Source organism: Rhinolophus ferrumequinum, chromosome X (genome assembly GCF_004115265.2).
Source record: "Rhinolophus ferrumequinum isolate MPI-CBG mRhiFer1 chromosome X, mRhiFer1_v1.p, whole genome shotgun sequence".
NCBI lineage: Eukaryota > Metazoa > Chordata > Mammalia > Chiroptera > Rhinolophidae > Rhinolophus > Rhinolophus ferrumequinum.
Window position 1 is genome coordinate 116599349 of NC_046284.1, and position 26396 is coordinate 116625744.

At 44.6% G+C, this 26396-nt stretch overlaps 1 pseudogene; it reads right to left on the reverse strand.

The window, feature by feature from the left end:
* Window positions 1-2375: 2375 nt before the first annotated feature.
* LOC117028989 (aldo-keto reductase family 1 member B10-like) lies at window positions 2376-3296 on the reverse strand (annotated as a pseudogene).
* Between the last annotated feature and the right edge of the window lie 23100 nt (window positions 3297-26396).

The window sequence follows — 26396 nt, forward strand, 5'->3', positions numbered from 1 at the left end:
ATGAGTGTCATTTCAGTAAACATTCTGTCCTTAGTGTATAAGAAAAAGGAAAGCCAGATTAAAATGACTTTTAAGTGTTACAGTGAGTTGTATATGACACAAAAATTATACTTAAAGGTTTGCAAATGTCAGCCTCTGGGTATTATAAATGTTGACATTTAAAATCAATCGTTTAAGCAGCTGAAAGCAGCTCATAGGAACCTTTGGAGTTTAAATTGCCAGAAAAAAAAATACATTTGAAGAGAAACACAGTGGCACGAAGGTTATAGCTCTAGACTTCAGGGAGTTTAAAGGTTTTTTAATTTTTATTTTTAGGGAGTTTGGAATTGGCCAAGACAGGACTAGTGTTTAAATAAAATATGGGTTTTGACAACAGAACATTCTTTGTACATTGTAAAGATGCTGCTTTGAGTTTAGAGCTGGAGAATTGAAGAACTGTTTCTGCACTTTACTTCTGGAGAAACACAGGACAAATCATTTCACCCTGAAGTCTAAGAGGCAATAACGGTTCTAAGAAGACAACGTCAAGGTATCCTGTTAATTCCTAGAATTGGAGTCCAGGGACTATAATCCATAGGTATGGAGAGCCTAGACCTTGTTGGAAAAATGAAGTTTAGGGTTCTAGCAGTAGGAATTGAGGGGAAAGGGCCAAAGGAATAAAAAAAGCCACACACACCAAGATTTGATAACAAAATGAATATAAATGATAAAAGAGTGGGAACAAAAGTCAAAGACGAGTCTAAGGTTTTCATTTGGGAACCCCCTCCCCTGATAGAAAGCAAGCAGATAGAAAGGTTTCACATTTGTAGGAGAAATATAGAGTGTAGTCATAAATGGGTTCAGCTATAAATAAGAGAAACTTATTCGAAGAGTGATGTCCTATGTCTGTCTGGAAGCATGGAATTAGGGTTCAGATGAGAAGTTGTGACTGATCCCAACTGAAAGATATTTATTCACAATCTTAGAGCATTCTTTGAATAGTAAAGTGAATAAAAATTAATTTTCTTTTTAGAAGTTTGAGAAGAGACTCTGAACTATCATTAAGAAAACAAAGATTGGGATTTATTGATTAGCAATAGTACATTCTCTGAAATTGGTATAATGATGTTGAAAATATTAAACAGAATGATAACCGCTAGCAATATATAATTTCATTGGCAACAAATCCCTTTGAAGAAAAGTGGCATTTATTTCAGACATGGATACAGACATGACATAGACACGCTCCCCGAGTACAGATGTGGTGAGTCCTGGTGAATCCGTGCAGACCTGGGGGAACACTGAGCTCTAAGGGGGACCCCCACTGTCTTAGGAACTTCCTCCATTTATTCGGGCCTCAGCGAAGGCTGTGAAGAGCCTGGACAACACTGGCAGGGAGCCAAGGGAAGGTCTCCAGGCATCACTGGACAGTGCTGGAGAGCAAAGTTGAGAAAACCAAATTCTCCCTGTTGTCAGGTGAATAACTGTTCTCTTAAAAACCTCCTATGGCTTCACATTTCACGTAGAAGAAAATGCAAGCTTCTCCCCCTAGCCTAAGAGGCCAAGCCTGACCCAGCCCCACACCCCTCCTAGCGCCCTGCCCCCACTCACCCTTCCGGGCCCCTCACTCACTCTCTGTGGGCCACACGGGCCTTCCCGTTCATTCCCATCACAGAATGCTTTCCTTTAGTGTCCCCATTGTCTGGACCACTCTTTGTCCTGATCTTTACATGGCTGGGTCCTTCCCATCATTCAGGTCTCAGCTAAACTGTCACTTCCTTAGTGAGGTCTCTGGAAAACCCTATCTGAGGTTGTGTCCAGGGCTCTCTTGTGTGTACCGTGCACACGGATCTCCAGGGGATCTTGTTACAATGCAGACTTGGACTCAGTGCTGTGTGTGTGTGTGTGTGTCTGACGTTCTGCATTTCCAACAAGCTCCCAGGAGACAAGCAGCATTATCCCTTAATCTACGTCACACTACCTGTTTTATTTTTTTCATGATGTTTCTCACACTTTGAAATTATTTGTGTATTGGATCATCAGTTGATTGGTTGAATCTATTTGTTTACTAAAAGGTAAATTCCATAAGAGCAGGGACTTTTTTTTTTTGAGCTATTATTATTCTTTATTTTTTTAATCTTTGTATCCTCAGTGTTAGCAGAGATCCCTGGTGATCAGATCAAATACATGGAAAAATAGTTGTAATTGGCTTACCTGAGTCATAACTCCCTGAGATAATTTGCTCCTGATTGGACACACTTATCTAGATACAACCCTCCTAGGTTCTGGCCTAGGTCAGGGCCAGGCTCAATATGATTTTAGCTTGGCTAAAATAGGACTCTGGTGGAGCGAGTTATACTTCAGTCAAGACAGAGAATCTGCTAGGAGATTCAGCTTCAATGCTCTGCATTGAAGGGATAATCCTCCAAATGAGACATATGGTCCACAGTGCAGACCCTCCAGTTTCTGCTGAAGCTGAGTATGGTCACCATCACCTCATCATTCAATTTAAAGTCAAAGACTTCAAAGTTCTCAACAATGCATGTTGGTGTCACAGACTTGGGGATTACAACAACATACCTCTGGGTATGGAACTGGATCAGAACCTGGGCTGTGCTTTCTTTGGTGTGTTTTGCAGTAATTTCCATACTCTTGGGATCCTCCAGTAGGAAATAGTCCTCTAGCTTGGTACAAGGTCTACCTGGAGAGTGCAGAGGGCGGTACGCTGTGACAGTGATGCTCTTGTAGTGGCAGCAGTGGACCCATTGCTTCTGTGCTAGGTATGGGTGACACTCAATATGGTTCGTCACTGCTTTGTATTTCAGTCCAGGTTTGTTCAAGAGCCTTTCAATCTGGAAGTGGTTGAAGCTGGAGATTCCAGTGGCTTTCACCAGCCCCTTGGGCATCAGCTCCTCCACAGTTTCCTAGGCAGTGAAGAATGTTACTTTACTAGTGAGGACATTGCCTTGATTGTCTTCAGGGAAAAGTCCTTCCCAGGCTGTAATCCCTGTGACCAGTGAATAAGGTAGGTAGTTGTCCAAATAGTCCAGTTTCACACCCTTGAGGGTCTTTTGACAGGCTTTTTTCACTAGAGTTCTGTCAAAGGTGGGCCTTGCTAATGATAAAGAGGTCGTCCTGCTTCACAACATTCTCTTGGATGGCTTCCCCACCTCATTCTTCTGGTACACATACGCACAGATGATGTAGTGATATCCTGCATCAACGTCTATCTTCATAGGATCCTTGACTTTGCTTCCAGGTGCCAGACACACAATGGACATCTTGGCTTTGGTACTGAGCTCCACGAAGGTGGCCATGGTTGTCGCAGAAACAGTTCTGAGTGAGCAGATAAATGTCTTGTGCCCCGGTTAAGGTGGCTAGCCCTCAAGCAGGGACTTTGTCTATAATGTTCATTTTTTGTATTCTCAGTACTTACTCGTAACACAAGACCTAGCTCACAGATGCTCCATAAGTACTGTTGACCGAATGACGTTGTTCAGGATTCATTAATTCCTTTATCCTTTCATTATCTGCTTACTGGCCGCTTCAGTGATTGCTCCTTTATACAACAGGACCTAGACTGTAAGTAATAGGGCAGTGCTACTCAAATGCCAGTCCAGGAACTGCTTGTTACTGGTGCAAGCTGAGATAAGAAGCTTGTACTAGAACCTAAATCTGATATGTCACTCAGCACAGTGTTTAGTTAGAATAACGTTTTTTTTTTTTTTAATAGCAAGACTTTCTTGATGAAGGAGATTGCTTTCCCTTCTGGCACAGGCTTTTCATCTCATCATAGACAGAACAGTATGTGAATTGGCACCTGTAGGAAGGTTGCATTGTGACTGACCAACACTAATATAAATGATGGAAAGCTTACTAAGACATATTTCCAAATTCAGGAAACTCACTGGTAGGTAATAGAAAGATACACTTTCAGACATAATTACAAAATTCAATGTCAAGTGCTATAATAAAGAATTGTGGGACAAAGATTTGTGGGAGTGGCATAGAATTGTGGGAGAGAATGGAAAATTGTGAGAAAGGAAAGTTGTGGGAGAATTGTGAAAGAGAATGGAGAATACTCACAGGAAAGAGAAATGTGAAACTGAATGTAGAAGTTTGAAAGAAAAAAAAAGGATTGTAAGAGAAAATGGAGAATTTTGTGGGAGAAAGAAGAATTCTAAGAGAATACAGAAGATTGTAGAAAAATAGGAAGTTATGGGAGAAACTAGGAATTGTGGGTGAGAACGGAGAATTGTAAGAGAAGCAGAGAATTATGAGAGTTCAAAATTGTGGGGAAAATGGGAATTACAGGAGAATGGAGAATTGTGGTAGTAGTAGAGAACTGTAGGAGAAAATGAGAATTACGAGAGAGAATGGAGAGTTGTAGGAGAAGCACAGAATTGTGGGAGAGACAGGGAATTATAGGAAAGAATGGAGATTATGGGAGAGCTGGGAATTGTGGGGAAAATGGGAATTATTGGAGTAAATGGAGAACTGCAGAAGAGAAAAGGGATATGGGAGAGAATGGAGAATTCTGGGAGAAGCAGAGAATTCTGGGAAACGCAGAAAATTATGGGAAACGCAGAGAATTCTGGGAGACGCAGAGATTTCTGTGAGAAGCAGAGGATTCTGGGAGATGCAGAGAATTGTGGGAGAGGCAGAGGATTCTGGGAGACGCAGAGGATTATGGGAGATGCAGAGGATTTTGGGAGAAGCAGAGGATTCTGGGAGACACAGAGGATTGTGGGAGACACAGAGGATTCTGGGAGACACAGAGGATTGTGGGAGACGCAGAGGATTATGGGAGACGCAGAGGATTCTGGGAGACGCACAGGATTCTGGGAGAAACAGCGGATTCTGGGAGACGCAGAGGATTGTGGGAGACGCAGAGGATTCTGGGAGACGCACAGGATTATGGGAGACGCACAGGATTCTGGGAGAAACAGCGGATTCTGGGAGACGCAGAGGATTGTGGGAGACGCAGGGGATTGTGGGAGACGCAGAGGATTCTGGGAGACGCACAGGATTCTGGGAGACGAAGAGGATTCTGGGAGACGCACAGGATTCTGGGAGACGAAGAGGATTCTGGGAGACGCAGAGGATTATGGGAGACGCAGAGGATTCTGGGAGACGCAGAGGATTGTGGGAGACGCAGAGGATTCTGGGAGACGCACAGGATTATGGGAGACGCACAGGATTCTGGGAGAAACAGCGGATTCTGGGAGACGCAGAGGATTGTGGGAGACGCAGGGGATTGTGGGAGACGCAGAGGATTCTGGGAGACGCACAGGATTCTGGGAGACGAAGAGGATTCTGGGAGACGCACAGGATTCTGGGAGACGAAGAGGATTCTGGGAGACGCAGAGGATTGTGGGAGACGCACAGGATTCTGGGAGACGAAGAGGATTCTGGGAGACGCACAGGATTCTGGGAGACGAAGAGGATTCTGGGAGACGCAGAGGATTATGGGAGACGCAGAGGATTCTGGGAGACGCACAGGATTCTGGGAGACGCAGAGGATTGTGGGAGACGCACAGGATTCTGGGAGACGCACAGGATTCTGGGAGACGAAGAGGATTCTGGGAGACGCACAGGATTCTGGGAGACGCACAGGATTCTGGGAGACGAAGAGGATTCTGGGAGACGCACGGGATTCTGGGAGACGCACGGGATTGTGGGAGACGCTGGGGATTGTGGGAGACGCTGGGGATTGTGGGAGACGCGAGGATTCTGGGAGACGCTGGGGATTCTGGGAGACGCAGGTTATTCTGGGAGACGCAGGGGATTCTGGGAGACGCAGGGGATTCTGGGAGACGCAGGGGATTGTGGGAGATGCAGAGGATTCTGGGAGACGAAGAGGATTCTGGGAGACGCACAGGATTCTGGGAGACGCACAGGATTCTGGGAGACGAAGAGGATTCTGGGAGACGCACGGGATTGTGGGAGACGCAGGGGATTGTGGGAGACGCTGGGGATTGTGGGAGACGCTGGGGATTGTGGGATACGCAGAGGATTCTGGGAGACGCTGGGGATTCTGGGTGACGCAGGGTATTCTGGGAGACGCAGGGGATTGTGGGAGACGCAGGGGATTCTGGGAGACGCACGGGATTCTGGGAGACAAAGAGGATTCTGGGAGACGCACGGGATTCTGGGAGACGCAGGGGATTGTGGGAGACGCAGGGGATTGTGGGAGACGCAGGGGATTGTGGGAGGCGCAGGGGATTGTGGGAGACGCAGGGGATTGTGGGAGACGCAGAGGATTCTGGGAGACGCTGGGGATTCTGGGAGACGCAGGGTATTCTGGGAGACGCAGGGGATTGTGGGAGACGCAGAGGATTCTGGGAGACGCAGAGGATTGTGGGAGACGCAGAGGATTGTGGGAGACGCAGAGGACTGTGGGAGACGCAGAGGATTGTGGGAGAGAATGGAGAATTGTGGGAATAGCAGAGACCTGCGGGGTATAGGGGAATTATTGGAGAGTATAGAACACTGCAGTAAAAGCAGAATGGGAATTACAGGGAAGATTGGGATATGGGAAATAGTGAATAACTGTGGGAGAAGCAGGGAATTGTGGGAAGAGGGAATTGTGGAAAGAATGGCGATGTGGGCGAGGATGAGAATTGTGGGAGAAACAAAGAACTGTGGCAGAAGCAGGGACTTATGGGATAGTTGACATTTGTGGGGGAAAATGGGAATTATTAGAGAGAATACCGAATTGTGAGAGAAGTAGGAAAATGTGATAGAACAACAGTGGGAGAGAATTGTGGGAAGAGAATGGAGAATTATCAGAGAGAAGAGAGAATTGTAGGAGCCTCATGTAATTGTGGAAAGGATAGGAAATTGTGAGAGAAACAGCCAACTGTAGGAGAAAGAAAATTGTGACAGTAATTGGAACTGTGGGAAACAGAGGGAATTGTGGAAAGAAGTAGGAATTGTGGGAGAAGGCAGAGAATTGTGAAAATGTAGAATTGTGAGAGAACAGAGAATTGTAAAGGAAACCAAGAAATTATAAGAAAATATGGAGAATTGTAGAAGGGACCAGGAATTGTGGGAGAACAAAGAATTGTGGGCTGGAGTGGGAATTGTGGGAGAAAATGCAGGGTTTTGGAAGAGAATGAAGAATTCTGAGAAAGACAAGGAACTATGGAAGCTCGGAGGAATACGAAAGCAGCACTGATAGAAAAGATGAGGAACTGTAGGTTTGGAAAGGTGTCACATTTTACCAGGATCAATCATAAATTCAGTGTGCAACTCAGAGATTTGCTGCTAATTCAACTCTCTGCTAAACCCTTGGGTCTGACAGTAGCAGTTCCTATGACATTCCCTTGGACTGGCAACCTTATAGGCACTGCCTCATAGGTTCAAGGTCTAGGATTGTTATTACAGATCATCTCCATTTTCTCCTCACAGGGCTTGCTCTGCCTCAGTTCTGAATGTTAGACACAGTGGTTTAGTGCCTCTTGGCTTTGCTATACCTGAGAACCTACCCTTAGGAGCCCTGAAATGAGGTCTAACTTAAACCGTTGCAAGATACTCATCTTTCATGTCATTTTTGGTTGTCAGTCCAGAAAGAAACGGAACATAAGATGTTTTGCTGAGTGACACTGTCCCTCTTTTGTACTTTAATTTTCCATTGAATGCTAGGAGATCTGCTCATTCATCAGGAAATGGCCCATCTATCATTTTATGAATAAATATAATGACAATGCTAGTTTCAGCTTGGAAGTGTTATACATATAAATCGTTGGCTTTGGAATAAAAAAAATTTTTTTTTTGCTTGCTTCTGGCCAAGAGTTGAGGGCTTCGTATTGCTGCATTTATATATCAGTGATTTCATAAGTGTTTATAATTATAACCAGGGAGACCTCCTGGATGTAATTCAGGACTCTTTTCACTTCTTGGACTATGATACTTTCCATATGTTGGTTTAAAAATGCTGTACCTCTCTGTTAGCAGCCATTTTTCCCCTTAAAAAACCATCAGCTTTTAAAGACATTAGGGATATTTCACTTTTTAAGTGGGAAGAGCATTGTAATTTTACAGATGGCTACTTTCTCTTTGAGATGTTTTTTGTGCCTATACATATATATGGACTCTACAAAGACTTTATCTTCAACTGAAAGCTGACCATCATTGGAAACAAAAGTGGTCAAATTAATTCCTCTTCTCAGGTGCAAATGAGTGAAGACAAATGAGAATTAGGTTCTACATTATTGCAAAAAGAAAGGCATTAGAGGAGAGAAATGGTAGTCAGTGTCCTTAGTGGTGAAATCAATCAGGATTGTCACCATCCAGCTCTGATGGCAGCAGGCCAAACAGGATTCATTCAATTACATAAAGCTAAATGGCTAAATAATCCAAAGGGAATCATGTTTCATTGTTTGGTTGCTCATTACAAGTTATTATAATACTTCATTTTTTGTTGTCTAAAAACTGAAAAAAATTAGTAATACTTCCTCAGTACAAAGTAATTCAGAGGATTCCATCCTCTAGTCACTCAGTACCCCTCCCTAGAGATAATATTGATTACCATTTCCTATGTAAAGATGATCCATTTTCAAAATAAACACGTTTTGAGCTCACACCGGTTTCCACTAATATTATTCAATATCTGATGCAGCAAAATTCCATTCAAACAAAATAATTTGCAATGAACTAAAATGCGGTACAACCTGCATTTGTGTAGCTGCACAATGAGTGTCATGCAGAAGACCCTGCTCGCTCCTCCATTTGTCGTGCAAGGCGGCCTGCGGGGTCTCAGCTCCTGCTCCCCACATAAGAACGTTGGATGTGGCTAGGCCAAAAAGGAACACCCACGGAGCCATAGGTAGGGGAGTCATACCACTACTGTCTCACTGGAGGCTGGATCCACACGACCTGCAACCTGCTGTCCGCTCCTCTGCCTGCCAACCAACTGACTGAACAACCAACACAGCCATGGCAGTTATAGTGGCTAATGGCTAACTGGCTACAACTGATGGCCAACTAGTCACAGCTGGTGGCCATCTACTACCCGAGCCAGCACCTTTCCACGTGAGGCCGAGAGTCTGGAAACTGCTCTCTGGGACTCTGTCCCCACACTCCACCCCTACAGGGTCTCGCCTCACAATCTACGCGACAAGCATCTTCCACGAGGGTCCCTGTGCCATATTAGCCTACAGGCACCTATGGACAGAAAGAAACAGTAGTCTTAGGAACCAACAATGGCAAATCCCTTCCATCTGGGAGGATACATCCTAGCTTTTCCATTTCTCCTGGGGAGCAGAGAATGTTGTCTGCTCCCTCATCCCATAAACGTAATAGCTAAGCCGAGACTGGCTCTCCAGGGCTCTGTCTGTACCGCCTCCCCAGCTCCTGCAACTCAGTGGGAGTGTAAGGGGTGTAGGTTGTGAACTCAGTCACAGCTGGGTTGCCTGCAGCAACGCCCCAGGGGCCCAAAGGTTGCTCACAGTTTACTCTTTGCTTCAAGATTGGCCAGGCTTGGGGGTTGGGAGCTACATTGTCTCCACTCGCTTCCTCCTCCTCTGCCTCAGAGTCTCCACTGTGGGGCCCCTCTTCTAATAAGTGGACCCGGGCTTCCAGCGCCTCCAACCGGGACACCTGGTCCGGCACCTGGGCTATTTCATGAAGTGCATTTTCCGTGTTATGACTCAAGACCGTGAGGAACATCCAGCCCACGCAGCCGGCTGTAGCCTTTGCCTCCTCTGGCAACCGCTCAGCCAGAGCTTGCAGGGCCCTCTCCACGCTGGCAGGAGAGCCATCCATGTTCTCCCACCCCTCCTTGCGGGTCCAACTTCTGAGAACAGTGACCACCAGATACCACACACTGTGTGGGGGCCACCTGTCCTCCTGCCCAGAGTCAGACTCTATTCCTACCTGGTCGGAATCCTGCTCGCCATGCCAGGTGTCTGAGTGGGTGGAGACCTCCATGTAAGTTGTCCGCAACCCTTGGAGCCTACAGCAGCAGCCTACCAAAAAGCCGGTGATGCCTGCTATGGCCAACAGGGCGGCGTGCCATTCAGAGGCTTGAGAGGACCACCAATTCACCGAGGGGTCACGTCTCTCCCAAGCAGACTGTGCTCCCCGTCTCTGGCACTGCTCCTCATGGGCTTCTCAAGACTGAGTTTTCACATGCACCAACTGCTCTACCATCCCTCGGAGAGCTTTGGCCGGCACCATACCCTGCTCGCTGCGCCATTTGTCATGCGGGGCAGCCTGCGGGGTCTCAGCTCCCGCTCCCTGAATAAGAACACAGGATATGGCTAGGCCAAAAAGGAACACCCACGGAGCCATAGATAGTGAAGTCATACCACTATAGTCTCACTGGAGGCTGGATCCCCATGACCTGCAACCTGCTGTCTGCTTCTCTGCCTGCCAACCAACCAACCGACTAACCAATGCAGCCACGGCAGTTATATCAGTAGCTAATTGGCTAACTTGTTACAGCTGACGGCCAACTAGCCACAGCTGACGGCCATCTACTACCCGAGACAGCACGTTGCCACATGAGGCTGAGAGCCTGGAAACTGCTCTCTGGGACTCTGTCCCCACAATGAATATAAAGAGGTTAAGAAGCAAAACAGTCAGTGGGTATAGTTGAATAGGAGACACAGTGACTTCTGTGCCAGGGAAAATTTTGGGGTCATTTTCAATCTGTAAATTGCTTTCCTGCACCAAAAATCCTACCACTTTAACCTCCTTCAACAACTCAGTGCAACTTAGAAAGGCAAAGCCCAGAATGTCCCCAAATTCTACAGTACAGAGGCAAAAATCAAGCCCAAGTGAACAGGGAATTCCAGACTGTGTCAAAGGAGAGATGTAATTTGCTGGAATTTCTTAAATCTGTGTTGTAAGAATTAGGGACAGCAGAATCTAAACCTTCAAAACACAATAGACAGAACTGTGCACTCTGTGAACAGAAATCACAGAAGAAAAGACCAAGACATTGTTATTGGGACAGATCGAGCACCTGGAAATAAGAAAGTAACCATCCTGATAAGGCTGGCACAAGATGCCTAATAGACAAGGCCCAAGGTCCACAATCAGGCCAGCACACAGAGGCAAGGATCCGCACAGGGCAATGGGTTAGTATAGGCTCTCCGTAAGGCACTCACCATGATGAGGTTAAACGTGCAAGGATTTTACCAAGGAAGATCCTGTGGGAGAAAGGCGGGAGGACACTAGGGAAGGCTGGAGTTCATTGCAAGTCTGACGGCGAGTGAAGGAGAGTGGGAAGGCAGGTTGGTGGACATGTCCTAGACCGCTGCGCAGACAAAAAAGGTTCAGCAAAGCTGCAGGAAATCTTGGAGCCTACGTCCACCGTTAGACTCCCAGTGACAGGCACTGATAAAAAAGATGAGTGTGCATTAGACTTCGTCATTGGCAGGGAGCACCACACGAAGGCGTGGCCTCAGCACAAACGTTGTGATGGATTTCAGAGCACAACTTCAGTCAGCTACGCTCCTGCAGTTAGAGGTCTGCCAGGTTCCTTCTCATGGCCGCCACAGGCCAGGACAGGTGTTTCAGGCCTTCCTGTTTACGAAGCAACTACTTCCATCTGAGGCTGACTTGCAAGTTGATGTTATAACCAGTCCATCTCCGCCATGTTCTCATCAATCCCTACTTACTTACGTATTATTTAGAAAGCTGTATATTGTTTATTTTCCTACAGTGGGTTTAATTATTTTGACTAACTCTCCTGTTGTCATTATGACACCTTTAGTAAAACAACCCTTTCAATTATTGTTACTAGAATTGGACCCATGAATTTCGGAGATTGAAATCAAGTTTCTGGTGCTCAGAAGAGGCAGATCAAGTTAACAAATGCTCTTTACAACTGGGGTCCTAAGAAGGCCTGCATCTTTGGGTGTGGAGGCCATGGCCAATATATGACGTCACGCTGATGAGGGAAATAGACTCCTGGCTGAAGCCGAACATGTAGAGTAGAAAACGAACAGGTCCCAGTGGTGAGAGAAAGGTCCCCCAACCCTGCCAAACTGTCCCCAGTGTGTCCCTAACAAGGGCTCGCTGTGATAGAAGCGCAGTGGTTCAGCAAAATCTCTTTGGGCAGAGGAATAGCAACACTCTATTTGCATATGTTTGGGCTAGAGTTTGTCTCCTGTTTCATGATTTGTTCTAGTTTGTATGAGAAGTGGAGATTAGAAAACGGCAGCATATTCGTGGGAATGGAATACAATGCCTGCCTGTGAAATTAAACCCAGAAAGAGGGCTGGTTTCTGCAGTGTGGGGTGCTGGCCTGACCTACACAGCTCCCCTCGTATCTTAGGAGTGAAACTCAGAACCAAGTTATCAAAACACTGGAACGTTTCTAACTTCCCAGCGCTTTCACAGAAGTTTCAGTGAACACTGCCCAAGATTTCTTTCTACATCCAGAGCCATTTGGGAAGATCCCTAAAGTGTAGCAAAAGAGGTTTCTGGAATTTGTGGTCTTTTATTTATTCATGTAAAAATTTACTTAAAAACTGTGTATTTGTTCAAATTTCCAGTTTATTTTTGGATAAAATTCAGAACTACAAAAGAATATGCCATGAAAAATAGGCCCTGTTCCTTCTCTCACCAATGACAATATTGAATTCTACCTGAGCCCTGTGCCTGAGGAAAACAGCAGAAAGTTAAGAAATCTCACAGCATGGTGACTATAGTTGACTATACCCTGTGTTGCATATTTGAAAGTTGCTACGAGGCTAAATCTTAAAAGTTCTCATCACAAGAAAAAAAATTTGTAATTATGTAAGGTGATGGATGTTAACTAGATTTACTGTGGTAATCACAATATTTACAAATATTGAATCATTACGCGGTATAACTGAAACTGGTATGTTATATGTCAATTATACCTCAACTTAAAAAAATCCCCCCACACTTTTGTGTTCCTGGAAACAGCTTATTGCAAAGAACCACCTTTCCCCATAGGACTATGACTTCTATAAGACTTGTAGATAAACCTCTTGTTTACCTAGGACAAGAACTCTCTAAATTCTCATTTTTGCCTTGAAAATGATTCACTGTACTGTTTTGTCCCCATTGATCAATCAGAATAAAACGCTTACTAACCAAAATGTGGTTAAGTTCCTCTCCTTCCCCCAGGTCCTGCAACTTCGACCCATACTCAGTCTGAGCCTGCAGACAATGTGTCCTCAGGAGAGATTGGCCTCAGGGGGAAGCACTCTCTGTTGGAGGGTCCCACGGTGCCACTCGGGTCACCCCACTTCCTCAGCTCAGTTCTTCCTAGCCTTGCTTACTCCTTCCTATAAAAGGGAACCTCTTTTGCATAACCCTGGAGGGTTTGCAGATCTAAGCTGGCAGTGTTTGCCCTGTGGCAACAGTCTCTCCCATCCTCTTCAATAATCCTTTTGAATAAAGTCTCTACTAAACCTGAATTTGTTTTCCATTTGACACCCATCTCTCAATTCTCCTCCCTGGAGGCAACTGTTCAGTTTCTTGCCTACATCCTTGCCAACATAGTCTGTACGGTAGTCTCTCCCTTATCCGCTGGCTGTTGGTTGGAGGCCTCAGCACCTCCTCACATGGGCCTCTCCTGGGCTGCTTGAGTGTCCTCATGATGTGGTGGCTAGCTCTTCCTGCTGAGCAATTCAAGACAGAAAAACAGAAGCCCCACAATGTTTTTTATGATAAAGCCTCAGAAGCCACACGATAAAATTTTGACTGTATTCTGTTCATCACACAGACTAAGCCTGATACCATGTTGAAGGGGACTACACAAGTGTGTGAATAGCAGGAGATGAGGTGCATTGGCAGCCATCTTGAAAGCTGTAAACCACATGTGCTGAAAATGCTACTGTTCAAATAGTGCAGGTTGTTCACCAGATACATTGTAAGTAAAAGAAAGGAATGGGTAGGGAAGCTAAAGATCAAAAGAGAATGAAAAGACGTATCAAATTAAAAATATGGATAAAACTATATATAGTGTCTTGGTACATAGGTAATAAAACTATTAAAAATTGCAAAGAGGTGATTAATTACTAAAGAAGCCAAAATGATGGTTATTTACGAGGAGAGGGAGGAAAGGGCCTGAGATTGGGATTGGACACATGGAATGTGGTGATGATTACAAGGATGCTTAACTTAGAATATTTCACTAAGGCTTTATGTGATTTCCTGTATCTATATTTTATTTTACAATAAAAATAGTTAAAAAAAAATTAGAAATCCTAACTCCGAGGTACAATCTTAAATCTTCCTAAGGGTATTTCTTGGACTCTGTGTAGTAGTCCCACTTCCTTCAAATACTATAATTAAAGAGGTCAGAATATAGGTCTTTTTTATGGTAGTTTTTAAAAGTACAAAATGAAACGCAAGCATGCCAACATATTTACAACACTTCTGGTTTTTCTCCCAGCACTCTTCAAGGTAGTAAAAATAAGGAATTTCAAATGACTTCTCATCAACTGCATAAGCACAAATACTCTCTTTCCTCAAAACCAGGTTCTTGTCTTTGAAATGGGAATAGGAAATTAAATAGGATGGAATGTCCTTTGGCCCACCTTTCATGAAAGGAATTTTTATTGCAAGTAGCACCAGTATCTCAGGCCTGCCTTTTGAATGAAAGAATGAAATCCACCTCTTCCTCCCTCCTCTGTCAATAAGCATTAGCTTTCCCAAATATTAACAGAGAACCTCCCAGCAAAAGATGTTTCTCATAGTTCTTTATAAAGCCCTAGAGAAAGAACAAAGAAAACACCACCCTAATCCCAAGTAATTTCTTAGCAATGCAGCTAAAACAGAAGATCAAATCAAATAGAAACTCATCTTTTTTCTTAAGTGAAAAGTTTTACAGTGGAAATCAGGGTTATTTTTACTGCAGGGTGGCTGAGTAAATTGTCCCTGTGGGGTGTTTCTGAGTTTTCTACAAGTTGTTACAAGTTGGGTGCCGCTCATTTTTGGTGGAGAGAAATCAGTTCCTGATCATTTTCTCTTTAACCAATCCCGTAGGCAGCTGAATCCCCTTGTATATTTATCTCCCTATTATGGCCCGCTCTCATTTCCAGAAATAATCTTTTTAAAAGTAGGTAGCAAGAAGGAAAGAAGCACCCTGAAGAAAGTATCTCTAGGATACTTGGGGGCTAGGCGAGAGTTTAAAGTAGAAGAAATTTCAGGAGCTTTTTTAAGCATCTGTCAGGAGAGTCCAAGCCTATATTACCTGTGGAACAATCTAAGGGCTTTGCCGTCTTTCTTGTTTTCATTCCTTTTCTTCCCTCTATTCATCCTGCTCTTTTTATGTTATAGAAATGAAGTTTTATTATTTTGGACTGGTTCAGGCATCTTGAAGCGTATCAAATTACCTGGGCCAGGGGAGTAATTTCTCTATCTGCATTGTCTGATAAGAGTGAATGGCATTCATAGCAGCATCATTACATATGAATTTAATTCAAATCAACTCAGTAAACACTGACATTTTATGTGTCAGATTTATTTTAGGCATCAAATATACAACATCAGTATGTCTCTCCTTCCATCAATGGCATTTTGAGCAGGGCTCAGATGTACAGAAGCAGATTCTCAAACCACAAGGCATCTCAGAAGGTCAAGAATCTAAAGAAACGGATGGAATCTGGATTCTGACCAGCAAAATATTTTACGTGTGTCCAAAGACACATGGGCACACAGAGGAGAGAAGATGCCTGTTACAAATACTTCTTTGCTGGTTTCCCTGTTTTTAATCAGTGGCAATCTCTGCCACGTCGGGGTGAACTAACTGTTAAATCCATCACAGGACTGATCAACTGGAATGACAGAGAAGTGGCACTCCCGGTGTGTTCATTGGGAGTATAATTCGGATTCACTCTTTCTGGAAAACTTTCTTGAAAAGATATCTAGGGAAATTCACCCATACTTCCATCCATTGCTCTAGATGAACATTTTTCAAAGGAGTTTTGCATCAGAACCATCTGATGAGGGAGTTAAGAACACGCGCGTGCACACACACACACACACTGGATGGGTCCATCCAAGAGACACTGATTCTTAGGTCTGGGGTGAGGGCCTGGTTACTCTCTCATCAGAGCCTCCATTCTCCATAAGGTTCATACCCTAACACATGTGAGGGATTCACTGCAAGCTCATGGTTAAAAACTTGGGGTACAAACATCCTGAAGTCCTGTCAATCTCAAGGGAGGATGGCAATGGGGACATGCTGATGTAGTTTGACAAAACTCCCAAATTCATTCAAATAGGCCTCCTCATTTCCCAACTTAGACCAAGAATCACAGCTCTACAGTTTATCTTTGGATTAAATGATCTATCAGAAAGCTGTTCAACTGGACAAAAATATTTTCATCCTTAACCCCTCTGCCTAAGAATTGCTTTTGGAAACTTTGAGAGTTGTGCGTTTCCGTTGGCCTTACTATTAATAGAACAAACATGCCAAACTCGTCTATTTGCCATGGGGTCATTCATGAGTTCCCTGCTCACTTTTAAACTGTCCTCTTTGCTAGGACTAGAAGAGAATAGAACTTCTCCCTAAGAATTAGTTCATGCTTTGTGGACACTGGATCATGTAACTGCCTGTGTTTCTTTGTCTTGACTGCTTCAAAGCTCAGAACCAAAATTGTGCTGACAGCATGGATGTTAAGCAGTTCACTCCATTTTCTATTCCCAAATTTCTTCACTTACGGTTTAATTTAATGTTATCTCTTATGTTTAAACATTATTCCAATTGATACATTTAAAATACACTTATAATCAATACCTTTGATACAATGTATAAGTATACATGCAGCGATCAATATATTTGTAATGACTGATAAATTTGTAGCAATTGAGTTTTAAAAGTATGTAACATTTTATATTTATGTTACATCTGTTCTTGGAAGATAGTCTAGTATAAACAAACAAAAAACAACAGACAGATACCACTGTATTGGAGATTTACTAATGAAATACCTGGTAATTTAAAAAGAATGGGGCTCACTGTCAGAGAGGTAGGGTTCAATATACATTCACTTTAGTCAGTGGCTTTTCCAAATGGTTTTCATCTAGGGCCTCCCAAAAGGGGATCACTTGGGGAAACTAAGGCACCTTAATGCCTTTTAGATCTGGAGTAACTCAGGTCTGTCTGCTTGGCTGCATCCAAACTGATGATCCTCGCTGATGTCTGATTCATCATTGTCTTGTGTCTTCTTGCTATTAATGGGGAACCCAGAAACACAAACTTCCAATTTTTGTGTGCACATGCGCGCACGCACACACACATTGCATAAACTGTATTTTAAGAAAAATGACATTTAAAAAGGAACTATTCCTCTGTATCAGTTCTTCTACTCCTTCTTATTCCTGACTATTTCCTGAGTATGGTGATATGCATTTTAAATGGAGCCTGTATGTTCTTTAAAAATAAGAGAATGGCATTCTATGAATATGTGCTTTGAATCTGGACTTATTTTTTTCTCCACTCTGTGAGATCCTTTGTAATATACTATAAGATGAGGCCCCGATTTCCTCAGCCTATAAAATATCCAAAGGTATTCAAAGCTGCCTTCAAAATGCTAGAGGAATTGTCTGGGCCTCACATATCGGGGAGCTGTTGAAACCTCAGCCCAGAAGTGTTCAGTTTTCCTTCACTCTTGAAATCCTGCTTTCACTGTGTGAAATGTGTCATGGTGGAAATAGCACGTATGAAGCGGATTGGGGGCTGCTGAGACCCTGTGAGCGGGTGGCAAGGGCAGAGGGGGATCAGCTGGAAACAACGGAACTTGAAAATGATGAACTTGCACTTGACAGGGTTTGCTTGCTTAGTTGTTCCTAGTTCCTTCTGATACCTTTCAGAGAACTGGCCCAAATCTGCAAGGTGCCCTCAGAAGGTTTGGAAAATGACCAAAAGGAAGGCTCTAGGGGCATATTTGTAAAGCGAAAAAAAAGAGCACAAACATCATTTTGCTGGACCCTTAGTTGTGCCGTACAACTCTGCGATGATGGCAATGTTCTCTATCTGTGCTGTCCAATATGGAAGCCACCAGCCACATGTGGCTATTGAGCACTTGCAATGTGGCTGGTGTAACACAGGAGCTGAATGTTTAATTTTATTTCACTTTCGTTCATTTAAATTTAAATCGCCATACCTGTGTAGTGGCTACTGTATGGAACAGTGCAGCCTTGGACAATTTCAAGAGGGTGATGGAGTTAAGATTTGGCTCACAGACATTCAAAATGCTAAGCCTGCTCAGTATTTCCTAGGTACTTCTTATGTTTCTAAGGCTGCGGTACCTGAGAATTTGTATGACCCAAAATAAGTATGTCTGTACTCTAGCTTGTCCATCTCTGTCATTCTTGGTATAGGTTCCTCCTTTGTGAATAAACTTGTTCGTTTTCTGCCCACTCTGCTTCTTGCACAGAGAACCAGAGAACAGGGCCGCCAGCCAGCACTCTACCCCCACTTAACTCAAGAAGAGGAGGGCTAGTCTCTCAGGGAGGATTTGCTGAGACAGATGTCTCCAGCAGAGGGCTGGGTCCTTGTGACAGACTCAGCTACCTTCTCCCAACAAAACACCAGGTGAATTTAAATTACTTACAGATGAGGAATGTAGGCCAACGGCAAGGAGAGAGCCTGAACAAATTGTGAGCCTGACAACAGCTACTTCCAGTCGCACTGGAGCCGGGCTATGTGATGGCTGAAAATCAATCCTATATTTGGGTTCGTTCACTAAGTCACGTTAATGCCCGACAGTGGTAACTCCAGTGGTCTTTAGCGCAATTAGGAACTTGGCCCAACAACCAACTGTGGTAAACCATTGTGACCACATTTTACAGTCCTAATTTGGATCACAGCATGGCCCTCCTACTCTCCAAATCAGATGAGAGCAACCAAAAACTAGACCCAAAGTACATGAAAAACAACAGTGTGTGTATCTACTGATATAATGACTAAAGCACGTGGATTCGTGGTTACTGTATGCCAGGCCCTAAGCTGGGAGCTGGAAATACCGAAAGAAAGGAAACCAAAGCTCTGCCTTCAAGTTGTTCCTCATCTAGTTCAGGAAATAGCCGAAAAGACCCAAATATTGTAATAGACGGGGCTAAGGACTGTCATAACAAAGTGATGGGATACAGTGATCACAAAGCCCAGATTCAGCCTGGGATTTCACCAAGGGGACTTCCTGGAGGAGGTGGTATGGGAACTGGACCTGAAAGCGGGATAGGAATTTGCCAAGTGGGCAAGGGCATTCTGGGCAGAGGAATTTTTGCAAAGGCACAGAAGCAGGAGAAGCTTGGTATATTTGGAGGTGCACAGGTGGTATATTCTGACACTCAGAATGTAAAGTATGCTTATTGTAATGCCCCAGACCACACAGAATTGCCTAAAGTAGAAAGTCAAACGAACACATTTGCTCCAATGTCCACGACCCAGAGATAGCCACTGTTAACTGCGGATTGTATATACAGCTTTGAAAAACAGTGCTTTTAATAACTGCTCAATAAAGTTAATTCAATAAAAGCTGACCCTGTGTGCATGTGTGAACACATATGTCTGGAAGGCCCCATTTGAACCCCGGAGGGAATCTCGTTAGGAGGGCTGCCTCGGAAGCCATAAGCTGCCATTTTACGCCTACGTTGTTCCTATTAGCTCCTCAAAATGTGGTGCCCGGACCAGCAGCGTTGGCATTATCTGGGAGCTTGTAAAAAACGCAGAGTCTCAGGCCCCACTGACTCAGAATCTGCACTAAAGGTCCCCAGGTGATTTAGGGACAGCTCACAGTTTGAGAAGCTCTGGCCCATTCAGCACAATCCCTGTAATGGAGAGAAACCCAAGTGCTGGCCCTGGACCTGAGCTCAGCCAGCCCTTCCCCTGTCCCTTACTTGCCCTGTCTTTTGAAGTCTCCCTGAAGAGAAGTCCTGGAGGGTGCATTGTGGCATTTCTTCTTGCTTCAGCTAGGAGCCCTTCACCCCCCTCCTGGCCCTCCCTACATCCCCAGTTCTCCTTGGAATTGTCTCTCTAAGCCTTGATCCTCTGCTGGTCCAACTCAGTGGCTTCTGTCCCTCTGGCCTCCACCTCACCTCTTTAGCTATTTAAACAGACAGCACAGTCTTTGAGGGTATGACCTATGGCACTTGCCTGCCATGGGTTCGAGTCTCAACCAGTTATATGACCTTAGGCCAGTTACGTCACCTCTCCGCACCTCTTGCTGGTTCCTGAATTTGTTTGCACAGACACATACGAGTATCCACACTGGTGTCTAAATCGTACCTCACGTCATTGCTCCAAGTTGGCCATCTCTACCATCTCTAAGGCTAAGCCAGGCCAATCTGACACACAGAGAACCATTCCAGAAGTAGTAAATGGATTTACTGTTTTCCTGATTGCAACTTACACAGACTGGCTGGCTGTCGGCCCTAGCCACAGGACAACACAAGGGTAACTATTTTCCTTGGGACTGCTTAGACTTCAGCTGACTATTGTATGTTCTTCGGTAGCTTCTCTCTCACAGAATCAAGGGCTTCTGTGAAGCCAGGTCAATGCACACTTTCTCAGTGTTCTGTTTACCCAAGTAGTGAGACGATGCAAAAAGCTGGATCTGGAGAACTACCCAGATCTGTCACTTTACTGGTGTATAAGATGTATAGCTGTATAAGATGGATTTCAATTTTTAAAGAAAAGTTCTTTCAAAAATCAGATAAAATGTACATACTTGTCCCTAAGTAAGACACTGGTAAACTTAGCTCCCAGCTTAACCAAGTTGACAAGAAAAGAATGCAGTGTTGGGGGGCGGGGGAGGGATTGGGGGTGGGATGTCTACAACTACAGAAAAGTGAAACCATCACTGAGTGTGTATAGGGGGAATCATTATTTTGTCCTTGTAAATAATTCTGAAATCAGTAGGATTTGCACTACTATTTATCACGAAGAAATAATTCAATCAATCACACAACTGAAAAGAAATCAGAGCATAGTGGTACCAAGGAGGTGATCACTAGAAACCCATCCTCACTGCGGTCTCCTCTGGGATGAAGGCATGTCTGTATCATGAGTACAGACATCATGCCGCAAATCACTGGCCCTCTTATGTGACAGCACCACGTCTGTAATATAATCCTTGAACTCTAGGTTGCAGTGATGTCTCCATGGTTTCTGAGCAGTTATGGAATGTGATTCTAATACATATAAATCAAAAGGTTAGGGAAATAACCTGAACTCTGCTTCTTATCAGCTATGTGGCCTGTGGCTTATTAATTTTAACAACCCTAAAGATTGCATATAAAATTCCTTGCAACAAAATGTTACATTGCCATGGATGAACCTTAAAATCATTATACTCAGTGAAAGAAGCCAGATACAAAGATCACACATTGTTTGATTCCATTTATGTGATATGTCCAAAAAGGGCAAATCTATAGAGACAGACAGTAGGTCAGTAGTTGCCTAGTGCTGGGAGTGGGAACTGGGGAGGAGGGAAGGTAACTGCAAGTGAGTAGCAGGAATATTTTGGGGGTGATGGAAGTGTTCTTCAGCTGGATTGTGGGGATGGTGGCACAAGTCAGAAAATTTACTCAACATCATAGCACTGTACATTTCAAATGGAAGAATTTTATGGTACAAAATAATACCTCATTAGAACTGTTAAAAATTCACATTGCCACACTCACCATCAGTAGCATCATGACGACTTTCTTTTGGGGCTCAATGACACTGCTGTGACTCACCCCAGCACTTTTAGCTACATGCCTTTTGCCCTTTGAGCACCACCTTTAATTTGTAAAATGGCCACAGTGAATGCTGGGTGATTTGGGATATTTTGGGGAAGAGTGGGAATTGGAGACACGTCTCTGATGCCAGTTAATGTAGTGTATTGTGAATTTCCAGTACTGTGGTACTATCAGAATGATTGCTGCCAGTTTATTGGGTCAATACGATGAGGACTGGAAAATAAAATTCATTCTGGTAGTTGGAAGCTGATTCGGATTGTCTCTGAGTCTTCAATTCAGAGTTGGCAAGATCATTGCCCACTTACTCTAGCCCTCCCCCGTGTGGGGTTAAATTTTTTTAAGACAATTTTTTTAGAGCAGTTTTAGGTTCAGAGAAGAAGGTATAGAGAGTTCCATATACTCCCTGCCCCCCCACGCCCCGCACAGCCTCCCTCATAATCAACAACCCCACCGAGTGGGACATTTGTTACAGTTGACGAACCTACATTGACACGTCATAATCACCCAGAGCCCACAGTTTACATTAGGGATCACTCTTGGTGGTGTACGTTCTATGGGTTTGGACAAGCGTATAATGACATGTGCCCATCTTTATTGGGGTTGGATTGTGAGTTAAAAACTACTAGAAAATGCTGGGCATTCCTGAAAAGAGAGCATAGTATCTACAGAGTCATGATGTGCCCGATATGCATGGCTTTCGTAATCCTCTCAGTCCTTCTGGAGGCTTGCCAAGTAGATACACTTGAACCTGTTATGAATTTGGAAAAACTTGTGGGACATTCTGATGGCCAAATCTCGCTATGCTGTCCCACTGTTGTTAAAACCTGTGTGTAACTGTTGCTTGGAGACTAAATCTAATCTGCAGAAGCACTTTTATTTTTTCTTACCTTTATGTGATTTATCAAGGGGCATGACTGCCAAACTTTTTTCCTACTCTTATGCATAATTATACAGCACACACAGGAAAGAGATTTCGTAAAAAATTAGCACAGCTCATAATAGTACAGAATATCTGCCACGAGAATCCATTTCATAGCAAATGAAAGTGTTAAAGAAGATAAGCAATTTAAAGCTTTCTGTGGGATTTCTTGGCACGTCCTCAATTTAATCCAGTGGATATTTAGATGCTGCTTAAAGCTTGTTCTTTCCTTAGTGATCTGAAATGTTTAATAATAGCTGGAAGAATTTTTCTTTTACTTAATTGTTCCTGCTTCAAAACACTCTTGCGAGTGACGTCATAGGAATGGCGGCAGCAGGGCGCACTTTCTGAGTTCTCCTCCAGATCTTGTTGCAAACGGGAACTATAACCCATCGAGGAAATTTTCGCTCACCACACAATATAGTGGAGAGATTCGTGGATTGCTTGAAGCTAAGAAATTCTTGGGGGTAAGCTAACTGGACGGAGCAAGGAGAGGAGGAGGAGAAACGGCGTGGGAGCGCCCGGCCGGCAGCGGCGGGAGAGCCCAGCCCCCAGCGGAGCCTCAGCTGGCGGGGGCGAGGACCGAAAACCACGGAGCCGGGCAGGCGCGGGATCCCAGGCAGAGCGGAGAGCTCAGAGACCGGGGGTAGGCCCTTTCCCTGCTCCCACGGCTGATTTCTCCCGCCGGGAAGGCGGCGCGCCCTGCGGCGGTCGGGGGCGCAGTCTCCATACCTGGGCCCCTCCCCCCAGCCCTGCTCTCCCAATCCTACCCCGCCCTTCCAGAGACTTAAACCGGCCCCTGAACCGAGAAGTGGTATCAAAAGCTCACGCTTTGGGAAGCCTGACCGGCAGCCCTGACCCAGGCAGTCTGGGCAGTGTGCGTGATTTTGGCTGTGCTAGGAGAGAAGAGACGCCTCCACCCCCAGCCACCACCTTTTCTGGCCTGCGGGAAGAGGGCGACACACGGCTGGGCTGGGAGAGTGAAGACCCCTCCATCTCCAGCCCCCACCCTTCCTGGCTTGCCTAGGGTGGGGTGGGTGCAGCGGCCGAGACACACCCGGAGATCAGCAGTGAGGCAGGCGCAGCTCTGGGCTTTCAGCAGATCAGAAATCTCCTGCCCGCACTCACACACACACACTGAAGAGGTGCCTTAAGACTCAAGAGTTTTGGTCACATATCTGGTGGTGCCACTCTCAGTGTGCATTTGTGCAGGCAAGGGCAGAAACTGCACTGATATTGTAAAAACTATCATCCAGACCCCTCAGGCCCACGCTTTTAAGTCTGCAGTCCCAAAGTCTCTCTGGGCACCAGGTGACCGGCTCTGCCTGCGCAATAAGCAGGGGGCTCCTTGGTACAGCAGAGAACAACCTGGACATTGCTTGGTGGGCTTAGGCCGAGACTGTCGCTGCTTTTTGTATTGCTTTGTTTTGTCTTGTTTTGCTTTGTCTTTATATCTTTGATATCTTTGCCTCTGTCGAGTGGGGTTATCAGGTGGTTTTTGCATGTGAACGTATTTGATATTTTTCTTTGTTGTTGTTGTGGTTGTTGTGCTTGGTGATTTGCTTTGTTCTGAAACTGCCCTGCCGGGGCCCAGCTTGTGAGGCACGGTCAGCAGATCAGAAATCTCCCGCCCGCACCCATACACACACACTGAAGGAGTGCCCTAGGACTCACGAGCTCTGGACAAAGGACTGGTGGTGCTCCTCTCGGTGTGCATACGTGCGGACAAGGGCAGAAGCTGCACTGACTTTGTGGAGACTATCATCCAGACCCCTCAGGCCCACGCTTTTAAGTCTGCAGTCCCAAAGTCTCTCTGAGCACCAGGTGACCGGCTCTGCCTGCGCAATAAGCAGGGGGCTCTTTGGTACAGCAGAGGACAACCTGGTCATTGCTTGATGGGCTCAGGCCGAGACGGTCGCTGCTTTTTGTTTTGCTTTGTTTTGCTTTGCTTGGTTTTGTTTTGCTTTATCTTGTATCTTTGATATCTTTGCCTGTGTCGAGCGGGGGTTATCGGCTGTTTTTTTTTTTTTTTTTTTTTTTTTTTTTTTTTTTTTTTTTCTTCTTTGCTGTTGTCGTTGCTGCTGTGCTTGGTGATTTGCCTTGTTCTGGGACTTCCCTGCCGGGGCCCAGCTTGGGTGGCACGGGACTCGGCATATCTGGGGGCCAACTCCAGACCAAATCGGAGTGCAGCCGGGGTTGACCTGCAGGTCACATACCTAGAGGGGGTTCTCGGCAGGCTCTGGAGCCCATAGAGGCCAAACCACATTGGGGTGGTCAACCCTCACGCAGCAGAGTGCCCTGCGGGGGGCAGAGCCAAGTCTCACGGCAGGTCAGCCCAGGAGTTGACCCCACCTGCTCATTAGCGGGAAGCAATTAAAGATCTTCTTGAACGGGACAGTGTACACAACACAAGACTCACCTTTGGAGCACACGCAGAGGACGACGACGTGGTGCGAGTCAAATATAAAGGACACATACTACACAAGATAACCTAGCAAGAACTAAGAACTCTAGGGGATCTACCTAATATATCAAAATAAACACAGTCAGCCAGAATGGGGAAACAAAGATACACGTCCCAAATAAAAGAACAGAAGAAGCTTCCACAACTGGAACCAAATGAAGCAGACGTAACCAACCTCTCAGAGACAGAGTTCAGAACACTGGTGATAAGAATGTTTAAGGAGCTTAGAGAAGACATAAAGAAGGATGTAGAAATCATAACAAACGAGCTTAGAGAAAACATAAAGAAGGATGTAGAAATCATAACGAAAAACCAGTTGGAACTAAAGAACACAATTACCGAAATTAAGAACTCACTTGAAGGAATTACCAGCAGGCTAGATGAAGCAGAGGATCGAATCAGCGACTTAGAAGACAAGGTAGCAGAGATCACCCAAACGGAACAACAAAAAGAAAAAAGAATAAAAAACAATGAAGATGGCCTAAGAGACCTCTGGGATAACATCAAGCGCAACAACATGCGCATCATAGGAATACCAGAAGGTGAAGAGAGCAAGCAAGGGATTGAGAACATATTTGAAGTAATAATGTCTGAAAACTTCCCCAACCTGATGAAGGAAACCAACATACAAGTCCAGGAAGTGCAGAGAGTTCCAACCAGGATTAACCCAAACAGGTCCACACCAAGACACATTATAGTTAAAATGGCAAAGCTTAAAGACAAAGAGAGAATCCTAAAAGCAGCAAGAGAAAGACGGAGGGTTACATACAAGGGAACTCCCATAAGACTATCAAATGATTTTTCTACAGAAACATTGAAGGCCAGGAGGGAGTGGCAGGAGATACTTAAAGTGATGGAAAACAAAGGCCTACAACCTAGATTGCTTTATCCAGCAAGGCTATCATTTAAAGTTGATGGAGAGATAAAGAGCTTTCCAGAAAAAAATAAGCTAAAGGAATTTATTACCACCAAGCCAGCATTGCAAGAAATACTAAAAGGTCTTCTGTAAATAGGAGAAAGATCAAAACAACCTAACTACAAATTTAAAAATGGCAATATCTATGTACCTATCAATAATCACTTTAAATGTAAATGGATTAAATGCTCCAATCAAAAGACATAGGGTGGCTGACTGGATAAGACAGCAAGACCCTTGTATATGCTGTATACAAGAGACTCACCTCAGAACAAAAGACACACACAGGCTGAAAGTGAAGGGTTGGAGTAAGATATTTCATGCAAATGGAAACGAGAAAAAAGCTGGAGTTGCAATACTTATTTCTGACAAAATAGACTTTAAAATGAAGAACATACTAAAAGATAAAGATGGGCACTATATAATAATAAAGGGAT